Consider the following 11,209-nt stretch of genomic DNA (forward strand, 5'->3'; position numbering starts at 1 on the left):
CCAGTCTTGACAGCATACCCTGTGCAGATGGCCCACCCTCTTTGTGATCATCTCTTAATAAGCCAGACATAGAAGCCTGGGTACGGAGGCGGAGGAAACAGTGTCAATAGCGTCCCTTATCAGATGAGGAAGCTGCAGCTGTGTTCTCACTGCCCCAGGAAGCTTGGGGGTTGGCTCCTTCTATCTTTACCCCTTTAACCTCCTGGCTGGTTTAAAAAAAATTTTTTTTTAAATGTTTTATTTATTTTTGAGACAGAGAGAGTCTGAGCATGAGCAGGGGAGGAGCAGAGAGAGAGAGAGCGAGACACAGAATCTGAAGCAGGCTCCAGGCTCTGAGCTGTCAGCACAGAGCCCGACGCAGGGCTCAAATTCAGAGACTCAGGGCTGGAACTCACAGATGTGGGGCTCCAACTCACAGAGTGAGAGATCATGACCTGAGCGGAAGTTGGATGCTCAACTGACTGAGCCACCCAGGCGCCCCAGACCACCTGGCTGTTTTACATGGAGGGATTGGGGTTGGGGGAGGACCTCTAGGGACCAAAATAAACAAAGTCAATGTTGCTTGTTCAACCAAGAAGTCAAGGACAAAGGAGATAAAGATTTTTTTTTTAAAAAAAACAACACTTTTATTTAAAATTTGTCATCTATGAATGATAATCTGAGAGAATGAACAATCTCTGAAAAGAGGGTAAAATCTCTCAAAGACTAAGGATCTCAGAACATTATGTAATGAAGCTGGGAACATACTTGGCACAAATATTCATTATTTCAACCCATATGTCTTGAGTGTCTCAGGGGTGGCCAACAATGTACCTGGCAGTCCTATCCCAGCCTTCCCAGGCCCTGAGGGAAGCAAGCAGTTCAGTAAGCAGCTTCAATACAGGGGGATAAAATACAACAGGGAAAGTGTGTGTGTAAGGGGGGTGGAGGCAAATAGGAACACAAGTCTGGCAACTGGGTCTAGGTAAATTACACTTTAAAAATGTACTGAATAGTTCATAATGTCTGTTTTTTCAGTACATTTATTTTGAGGTAGACAGAGTTTCCCCAGACTCTTATCTGCTGGAGAGGGGGAAAGGTCAGGTGTTTAAGCGATGAACCGCGAAGATGCTTTAGCAAACATTTTTGGGGGGGGGGCAAAAGTTGAAGTTGCCAGACGATTTTGAGTTACCAGGAAAATAGCCACTTCTAGAATGAGAGAAAGTAAAAGCTTATTTCTGTGCCGCATCTCTATCTTCAAGGTAAAGAACTCCTCCTGACCTCACCCACACACCCACGCAGTCCTTACAGACCCTCTCTGCCAGGCCTTTTAAAGAATTACATGTAAAAGCTTTATGTACATTAATTCTGTTCCACACTCCAAAGGCTCTCTTCCCAGCAAAGGGTAAAGGGTGCCGTTGCCAGCATCTTCCTGAAGGAAATATCACTTCTGTGAGAAGTGAGCCTGCCAGGAGAGAAGGATACAAAGCATTCAAGGCCTGGGTCAGGGGGAGGAGAAGGGAGGGCTAGCATTTGCCGCGGTCCTGTTTCCCCACTATGAATTCGGAAGCAAACACAGTCTGGGTAAAGATCCTGGAGGGAGAGGAAACGCTCACAACCTGGGCAACAAAACCAAGCTTTGCCTGCGCAGAAAAAATAATCGAGAGGGCTCAGCCTGTGGGCCCTCGGAGAGTTCAGCTTCATTCTGAGGAGCAGGACTGGGAACTAGGCGCCAAGCAATGGTTTTGGCCTTGGTTCTTGTCCCCCAAGAGCTTCCGAGCAAGCTCTAAGGAGAAGCAGACCCGGAGAGTGCCCTCAGGGCCCGGGGATCCAGCGGCCTCGCCATCTGGAAGGCGAAGCTGTCCGTCTGACGTCTGCAAGGACCTGTCGTGTGAACACAGGACGCTTCTTGGAAGGAGTCCCAGGCGTCAAAAATGCTGCTCACCTGCACTGGAAAGCCAGCGCGCGCGCGCACTGTGCCTCCCGGCAGCCCCCCGCCCCTTGCCCTGTGCCCTGCTCCCCGCACTCGCTCCCGGCCTGCGGGCGCCTCCGGAAGCTCCGAGAGCCGCCCAGGCGCGCGGAGGCGGGGGGTGGGGGGGGGGTGCTCAGGTGATTGGGGGCAGTGCGGGGCGCGGGAAGCTGGTGGCGCGACACGAACCCTCCTCGGAGTCTCCGCCTACAGCGTCCTCAAACACGAGCACGGATGTCAACGAAAGCCCCGCCGTGTCCGCAAACACCACTTGCTTCTTGGGGCTCTGCGGTTTAGGAGGTCTTGCCAGACAGGAGCGGAGGGACCGCGGGGGCTGCAGGGGCCGCAGGGGCCGCTGCTGGGAGGTGCTGTGGCTGAGGCCGAGGTGCATGGGGGCGGTACGCAGAAGCCAGGCCTGCCGCGCGGGGACCTTTGGCAAACCGGGAAGGACGTTCTGAGGACGGGGCAGAAGGCCCTGGCGTTCTCCACGGCAGCCCAGCCCGCCCTTCCTCCTCCCTGCCACGTCACTGCACCTCTTCTCCCTCGGGGTCCCCTGCCTGCAGATGTCTGCAGAAACCGGGTCGAAAGCAGCACCGGCAAGCAGTGGCAGTGGGCTGGGCGCCGAGGGAGAGCCGGTCGGTTCCTGGAGACAGGGGCACTTACCCTACGTAGCTCCAGGCAGCAGCTCCTTTTCTCTGAGACCACTTTCCTGGCAGGAGCTATTTATGTGCCCTTGACCCCTAGAGAGCCAGCAGGCCGGGGTGCACTGGCCCCTGGGAGGCAGCCAATCAGAAAGGCCTTTCACGTGGGACCCACTGGGGGAAATGAAAAGGATGTGACAAGAAGTGTGACTCAGGCACTTTGCCCTGGGCCGCCAGCCCTCTGCCCCTGACCGGGCACCCTTAGGCGTAACGTCACGCTTGGGTTGTCTGTAGTTGTGGTCTGCGCTGAGGAGAGAGGCCGACCAGGAAGCAGACATACTCCAGGGAAGAGAGGGTTCCCACACGCTGCATGTCGTTTCCCCAGGGGGGTGGGGGTGGGAACAGACTGTGCCTCTCCCTCCGCACCTCTATGCAGTGACATACTGCCCACTTTGTGGCCTCTCTTAGCCCCACGTCATGGTTTCTTCCCAGCCACACTTCTGCCACTGCCTTCTTTCTGTGTTTCTGTTTCTGTGTTCATTTACTGCTCTGTACCCCTGTGGGGTGTGTGTGTGTGTGTGTGTGTGTGTGTGTGTGTGTGTGTGTGATCCAGAGAGAGGAGGGTCACTGGGTGGGGCACTCATTGGCCAATATAGCTCCTACAGGGCCCTTGGGCTCAGACCTCTGGTTCGGTCAGTTGTGGACAGAGTGACAGGGTCACAGGACACAAAGCACCTCCATAAGGAATCCCACCTGGTGTGCGTCCATGGCACTCCGGTGCTGGACGCGTTCCTGTTGTCTCAGGTGATGGACAGCTTTCCTCATGTTCTTACCCCTAGCATCCTGCTCAGTCTCCTTTGCAGACCACTGTATTCTCTCTATCCCTTAAATCTTTTTTTCAAAAATTTTAAAATGTTTATTTATTTTTGAGAGAGAGCAAGAGAGAGAGAGAGAGCGAGAGAGAGAGAGAGAGAGCATGAGCCAGGGAGGAGCAGAGAGAGAGGGAGACACAGAATCCGAGGCAGACTCCAGGGTCCTTGCTCTGAACTGGCAGCCCAGAGCCGGCAGCAGGGCGGAACACACCAACTGTGAGATCATGACCTGAGTGGAAGTCGGAGGCCCAACCCACTGGGCAAGCCAGGTGCCCCTCTATCCCTTACATCTTAATTCACCCCAAGTCCTCAGCCCTCTGCATTTTCACTTTCCATAAAACCTTGGATTGTGAGTAACTTGTTCTGCGAGTATTCCTCAAGATGAGTAAACATTTCTAATAAATTTTAACTTGATAAACGAGCAATGTCTGGCAGTACAAGTGGTACCTGACGCGGAAGTCCCATGATTACAACCGAGCCAATGGTTCTTGAAATTTGCTTTGATATGCAAGTGCTTTGGATTATAAGTATGTTTCTGGAACAAATTATGCTCGCAAAGCAAGGTTTTACTGTATACCTTTTCCTTGGAGATCTTCATCCAATTTTGAGTTATTCAATTACTTTCATATGCTAAATACCACATCTGTATATAGCTTAGACTCCCCCCACCCCTGTACACCAGACTCCTAGATAATGGTTCTACTTTTGATCTGGGTGGTGGGACCACAGGTGAGTTCCCTGTGTAATTTTCTGTACCTATGTTCTACTTCAATCAAAAGTTAAAAAAAAAAAAAAAACTTCAAGAAGGTAAATTGTTAATTATATGTTGGTTTGGAGATTTGGTTCTTTCAAAAATGGCCTCGGAATGAATATATATAAAGGCAACATGTATTTTTCACTTAATATATATGGCAGTGAACCTCTTTTCATATTATAGATGTGACTCATTTTTCATCCATGGTACATGGTATTCCATTGTATGGGTCCACCATACTCTACTACACACATTTAGGTGATTCTCAATTTTTTTTTTTTTTGCTAATAAAATGGTGCAGTTAAAACTCTTGCATACATACATTTGTTTACATGTGTGAGAATTTCTCCATGACAGATACTTAAAATGAGGACTGTTAGTTCAGAGGGTGCGTGCATTTAAAATTCTGCTGGTACCACCAAACTGCCTCCAGAAAGGCTGTGTAAGTTTCTAATTTTACCAGTAACCTTCAAGAGTTGCCCTATTTCCATATCTCCGCCATCACTAAAATGATCACATTTTAAAATATTTTTCAATATGATAGGTGAAAAACAATATGTCATGATTGTTTTGATATTTTTTAAAAGAAAATGACATGTAGTATTTTCATATATTTACTTGCCATTTCCAGTTCTTCTCAGTTAAGTGCATAGTCAAATCTTTTGCCAATTTTTACAGTAAGCCATTTGTATATTTTTAAATGAAGTAGTAGTTCTTGGGTTAATAACATTGGCACCGTGGGCTATCTATCTGGAAGAAAATAAAGGTAGACCACTACTCCACACCAAACTAACTGAAGACGTTAATTTAAAAGTGATATAACTCTAACCCTAACCCTAACCCTAACCCTAACCTTTTGGGATGAGCACTGGGTGTTGTATGGAAACCAATTTGACAATAAATTTCATATATTAAAAAAAAAAAATAAAAGTGATATAGGGGCGCCTTGGTGGCTCAGTTGGTTAAGCCTCTGACTCTTGGTTTCTGCTCAGGTCATGATCTCACAGTTTCAGGAATTTGAGTCCCGTATTCAGCTCCCTGCTGATAGCACAGAGCCTGCTGGAGAGTCTCTGTCTCTTCCCTCTCTGCCCCTCCCCCATTCACACTGTCTCTGTCTCTCTCAAAATAAATAAACATAAAAAATTAAAAAGAGGGCTATAAATTATAAGGAAGAGTTATAGGAGAGTATTGGTATATTTTGGGTAGGAGACATTCTGCATGGTTAAACCATAAGCAAAATCAACAAACAAGAGACTGGGAAAGTGTGTTTGTAAATATTGGACCACCCAAGGTCATGTTACTCCTTGTCTCAATTTTGATCATTTGTATTTTCTTTAAAAATCAGCCATTTCCTCTAAACTTGAAATTTAACAACATGAAGTTAAGCACGGTGTTCTCTCAATTTTTAAAAAACCTCCATGTTGTCTACAGTTCTTTTATTATTCCTAATACTCTGGTTGTGTTTTCTATTTTTTTCACGGTAAACCTGAGGTTTTCTTCTTTAGTTTGTTTGGCATATTGATTTTCTTGTTGTCTAGTCCATTACTTTCTGTTTTCACAGTATGGTTTCCGCCTTTTGTTTTTCCCCTTTATGTTTGTGCCTTTTTCAGTGGAATGCTTTTATTTCATTTATTTTCAATCTCTTGTGTTCTCTAAAAAATGCATTTAAGGGGTGCGTGGGTGCTCAGTCAGTTAAGTGTCCGACTTCGGCTCAGGTCATTATCTCACGGTCCATGAGTTGGAGGCCCACGTTGGGCTCTGTGCTGACAGCTCAGAGCCTGGAGCCTGCTTCAGATTCTGTGTCTCCCTCTCTCTCTGACCCTCCCCTGTTCATGCTCTGTCTCTCTCTGTCTCAAAAATAAATAAACATTAAAAAAAATTCTTTTTAAGAAATGCATTTAAGATCATACCTTTTCCACAAAGAAAACCCATATGCTTTTATACACAGTGCTCTTATTGTCATTTATTTCTAAATAGGTTCCAGTTTTTATTTTAGTTTTCTCTTTGGTGCAAGACTTATTATTATTATTTTTAAGATTTTGTTTTTAAGCAATCTCTACACCTGTTGTGGGGCTTAAACTTACAACCTTGAGATCAAAAGTCATATGCTACCGTTCTACCAAGTGAGTCAGCCAGGCACCCCTGATATGAGAATTATTCTTAAGTGTGTTATTGAAATTTCTAAAGGATGATACTGGGGGAGGGTATGTTTTTCATCCTTTCTCCCTTATGCAACCAATACTCTGGATCCCTACAGCGTGGTAAGTGATGTGTTAGGTGCTGAGGTACAAAGGTGAACAGAAATAGCAAGGTTGCTGACCACATGGTTTAATTCGGAAAATGTTGTCTTTATTACCTTTATTTTGGGGAATTTATTAAGATTTGTTTTGTTGACTAATATGTGATCCAATTTTCTAAAAAAAAAAAAGTGTTTTCTCCTTTTGTTAAATTAAAGTCCTTCCACTTGAATTTCAAATACCGAGAAATGAGTGTTCAAGTCTTCTATGATTGCATTTTTCTCAAATTCGTATATTCTCTGACAACTATGTTATATATTATTGCAATACTACCTTGTTTGGTGCGTGAAAGCTCAGTGCTATTGTATCTTCTTAGTGAGTCCTGAGCTGAAATCAAGAGTTGGATGCTCAACCAACTGAGCTGTCCAAGTGCCCCTGGACTGTTTTTTTTTAGATTTCTCTTCTTTTCATCTTGTTGGTCCTTTCAATAAGCTCTAGGTTGGAAGAACATATTGAAACAAAGTTGGAAGTGGAAAAGATCTACCACAAGCTAAGCAAGCTTGCTACCTAACACAGAACACAGAAAGTGGGCAGTGGGGTAGGCATTGCGTATGTCAGTGCTCTCTGAAGAGCTCAGAGCTAGAACAGATTCCTACTGGCCAAGCAGTGTGGGGTCAGGAAAGAGAACTGGCTTTCTGAGTCTGAAGTGCAAGGTTCCCATCTTGGATAAATCATTTCCTGGAAATTATGAGCAGCCATGACAGTCTACAAATGGGATAGGGATCTCTGTCCACATTAATGTATTGTAGAAGAAGACAACAATAAATGAACAATTTACATGTGATTAATATTTTAGAATTTTCCAAACCCTTTGAACACCTTTATTTCACTTTTTCCTTGCAACAACCCTGTAGGTTGGTGTTACCATTCTCCTTATTTTACAGATAAGGAAGTGATTTCTCCAAGGTTCCTGAGTTAGTAAAAATTCAGATTCAGGACTTGAACCTAGTTTTGACTCCAAATTTCAGCATCATCTCCTGGTAACCTGTTACTTGTGAAAACATTTTGAAAACCAGAAAGCACCTTGAAAATGTAGATTTAGTGTTAATTTTCTGAAAGAGGCACTTGTGGGACTGTGCACAAATCTGCAGAAGGCTGCTGGGCTGTAGGCAGATTGAAAACTGGAGGGCAACTTGAGAGATTTTCTAGTCCAATCCTTTGCAGGTGTGAGGCAGGTAATATTGAAAACTTACAAGAGCAGAAAAGTATCTATGACTCTTTTTGAATGTCCAAGACCATAGCTTCTACAACCTTCTTTGGTAGACCCTTTCAGTGTTTTGTTACCTGCATGACAAAAAGCCTTCTCTTCATGACACCGTGTAGGTCTCTTTCCTCTTTGTAAAAAGTTCTAGGTTTGGCTTTCCTTGTCATTTGTCACTTTTCTGATTCTTTTTTCTTTATATATGCTTCTGAGTGTGCTGACTTATACTTTAGAAAAACAGCTTGATTTTTACAAGACTCCATTTCTTTTCCATTGCTTTCCTCCTGCTAATCATAGTATTAGAGAATTTTGGTCCCTTTAACATTCATTTTTTTTAAAACTGCTTAATTCCTTCCTTCTTCCTTTCAATTAAATAATTCCCTAACCATTTTCTCCTGCATTTTTTATCCCATAAAACTAATTGTCCCTTAAAAACCAAGATCAAATTGGTCATCAGGTCGAGTTTATGCCTCTAATTACCACATGCAAATTGATGGCTTCATCATTAGTCATCATGTCTAAACTACTATTTGTTCTGTTTAATTCACTAAAATTAAGCAGTTTCATTTAAAAAATTAATTCCAGTATAATTAACACACAGTGTTATATTAGTTTCAGGTGTACAGTATAGTGATTCAACAATTCTATACATTACTCAGTGCTCATCATGATAAGTGTACTCCTTAATCCCCATCACCTGTTTCACCCATCCCTCCATCCACCTCCCCTCTGGTAACCATCAGTTTGTTCTCTATAGTTAACAATCTGTTTTTTCATTTGTCCCTTTTTTTCTTTGTTCTTTGTTTTTTTCTTTGTTTTGTTTCTTAAATTTCACACATGAGCGAAAGCATACGGCATTTATCTTAATCTGATTGACTTATTTCACTTAGCCTTGTACCCTGTAGATCTATCCATATTGTTGCAAATAGCAAGATTTCATTCTTTTTGTGTTTGTGTAATATTTCATTGTGTGTATATATATATATATATATATATATATATATATAACCTCTTCTTTATCCATTCATCTATAGATGAACACTTGGGTTGCTTCCATAATTTGGTGATTGTAAATAGTGCTGCTCTAAACATAGAGGTGCATATATCTTTAAAAAAATTTTTTTTTAATTTTTATTATTTATTTTTGAGAGAGATAGACGGAGCGCAAGCAGAAGAGGGGCAGAGAGAAAGGAAGACACAGAAGCCGAAGCAGGCTTCAGGCTCTGAGCTGTCAGCACAGAGCCCAATGCGGGGCTCGAACCCATGAAACATGAGATCATGACTTGAGCCGAAGTCGGATGCTTAACCGACTGAGCCACCCAGGCGCCCCCATATATCTTTTTGAATTCGTGTTTTCATATTCTTTGGGTAAGTACCCAGTAGTGGAATTACTGGATCATATGGTAATTCTATTCTTAATATTTCGAGGAACTCTATACTGTTTTCTGCAGTAGCTACACCAGTTTGCATTCCCACCAACAGTGCACAAGCGTTCCTTTTCCTCCACATCCTCACCAACACTACTTTCTTGTGGTTTCGATTTTAGCCATTCTTACAGGTGTGAGGTGATATCTCATTGTGGTTTTGATTTGTATTTCCATGATGGTGAGTGATGCACAGCATCTTTTTATGTACCTGACCCATCTTTATGTCTTTGTTTGAAAAATGTCTGGGGGAGCCCGGGGGGCTCAGTCGGTTGAGCGTCCAACTTCAGCTCAGGTCATGATCTCGCGGTCCGTGAGTTCGAGCCCCGCGTCGGGCTCTGTGCTGACAGCTCGGAGCCTGGAGCCTGTTTCAGATTCTGTGTCTCCTTCTCTCTCTCTGACCCTCCCCCATTCATGCTCTGTCTCTCTCTGTCCCAAAAATAAACTTAAAACAAACAAAAAAAAATTAAAAAAAAAAAAAAGAAAAGAAAAATGTCTGTTCATGTCTTCTGCCCATTTGTTAATTGGATTATTTGGATTTTTTTTGGTGTTGAGTTGTACAAGTTCTTTATATATTTTAGATACTAATCCTTTATCAGATATGTCATTTGCAAATATCTTCTCTCATTCAGTAGGTTGTCTTTTAGTTTTGTTGATTGTCTCCTTTGCTGTGCGGAAGCTTTTTATTTTGATGTAGTCCCAATAGTTTATTTTTTAAAATTTTTCTTTAAAAAATTTTTTAATGCTTATTTATTTATTTATTTATTTTGAGAGAGAGTGAGAGCGCACAAGCAGGGGAGGGGCAGAGAGAGAGAGAGGGAGAGGAAAATCCCAAACAGGCTCTGCACTATCAGCAAGGAGCCCAATGAGGGGATCATGAGATCATGACCTGAGCTGAAATTAAGAGTCAGATGCTTAACTGGCTGAGCCACCCAGGTGCCCCAAAAAGTTTCATTTTAAAGGTCACTGGAGTCTAAAGCATCTTGGTTGGCTATGAATCACAAGAAGTAAGGAAGTCTCAATTTCCCATTGACAGAGGACAGAGCTATTCCTTTCCCAGAGACTCTCAGGGATGGAAATTCCATGGTACTTTCGCTTGCTGTCTTAGTTCAGGCTGCTATAGAAAAATACCATCATCTGGGTGGTTTAAAAAATAGACAGCTATTTCTCATAGGTCTGGGTCAAGATGCCAGCATGGATGGATTCTGGTGAGAACCCACTTCCTAACTTGTAGTTGGCTACCTCCTTGCTGTGTCCTCACATGGTGGAAGGGGAGGTATCTCTGATCTCCTCTGCTCATAAGGGCACTAATCCCATCATTGAGCCCTCATCCTCATGACCTCACCTACACCTTATTACCTTTCAAAACCCCACCTCCAAATACCATCATCTTGGGGGATGGGACTTTAACACATGAATGCGTTAATTTGGAGTGGAGTAACATGAAGCCACCTGGAGCTCTATTTCCTGCCTTGAGGGGAAAACACATCTGTAGGAGAGAATAAGGCCACAGGATATAGAGAAGCAGGAGAAAAGATAGAGACTGGGATAAACACACACACACACGCACACACACACACCCACACGCACACACACACACCTCTCAAAGTAGTGTTGGAATCTACGGACCTACTGGGTCATTGGGGCCAGCTACCACTTTCGGTTACAGGAGCCAGTAAATTCCTTTTCCTGAAGCTGACTCAGGTGGAGTTTCATCTCTCGCAACCAGAATCCCTGATCTACAGAGCTCTCTTCATACCCTCTACACTTGTCCTTTGGTTATCTCATCTGCTCTTAGGACCTCAACTTCACCTGAGTACTGATGACTTCCTTGTTATATTCCATACCAGACCTCCTTCCTGAGCTCCAGCCAGATTCCTGCAGGAATTTCCACTTTCATGGCCCATGAATACATTAAGCTCTGTAAGTCCATGACATCATCATTTTCTTTGCTTTGCTTCCAACTAACAAAATTCTTCTACATTCTCCTATACCAATTGATATGATTAGTGTTTTCACAGTTACCCAGATTGAATGTCATTCTAGACTTCTCTCTCTTCTACTGTAATTTG

The sequence above is a fragment of the Herpailurus yagouaroundi genome, unplaced genomic scaffold (genome assembly GCF_014898765.1).
Source record: "Herpailurus yagouaroundi ecotype Mexico unplaced genomic scaffold, PumYag 28, whole genome shotgun sequence".
Taxonomy (NCBI): domain Eukaryota; kingdom Metazoa; phylum Chordata; class Mammalia; order Carnivora; family Felidae; genus Herpailurus; species Herpailurus yagouaroundi.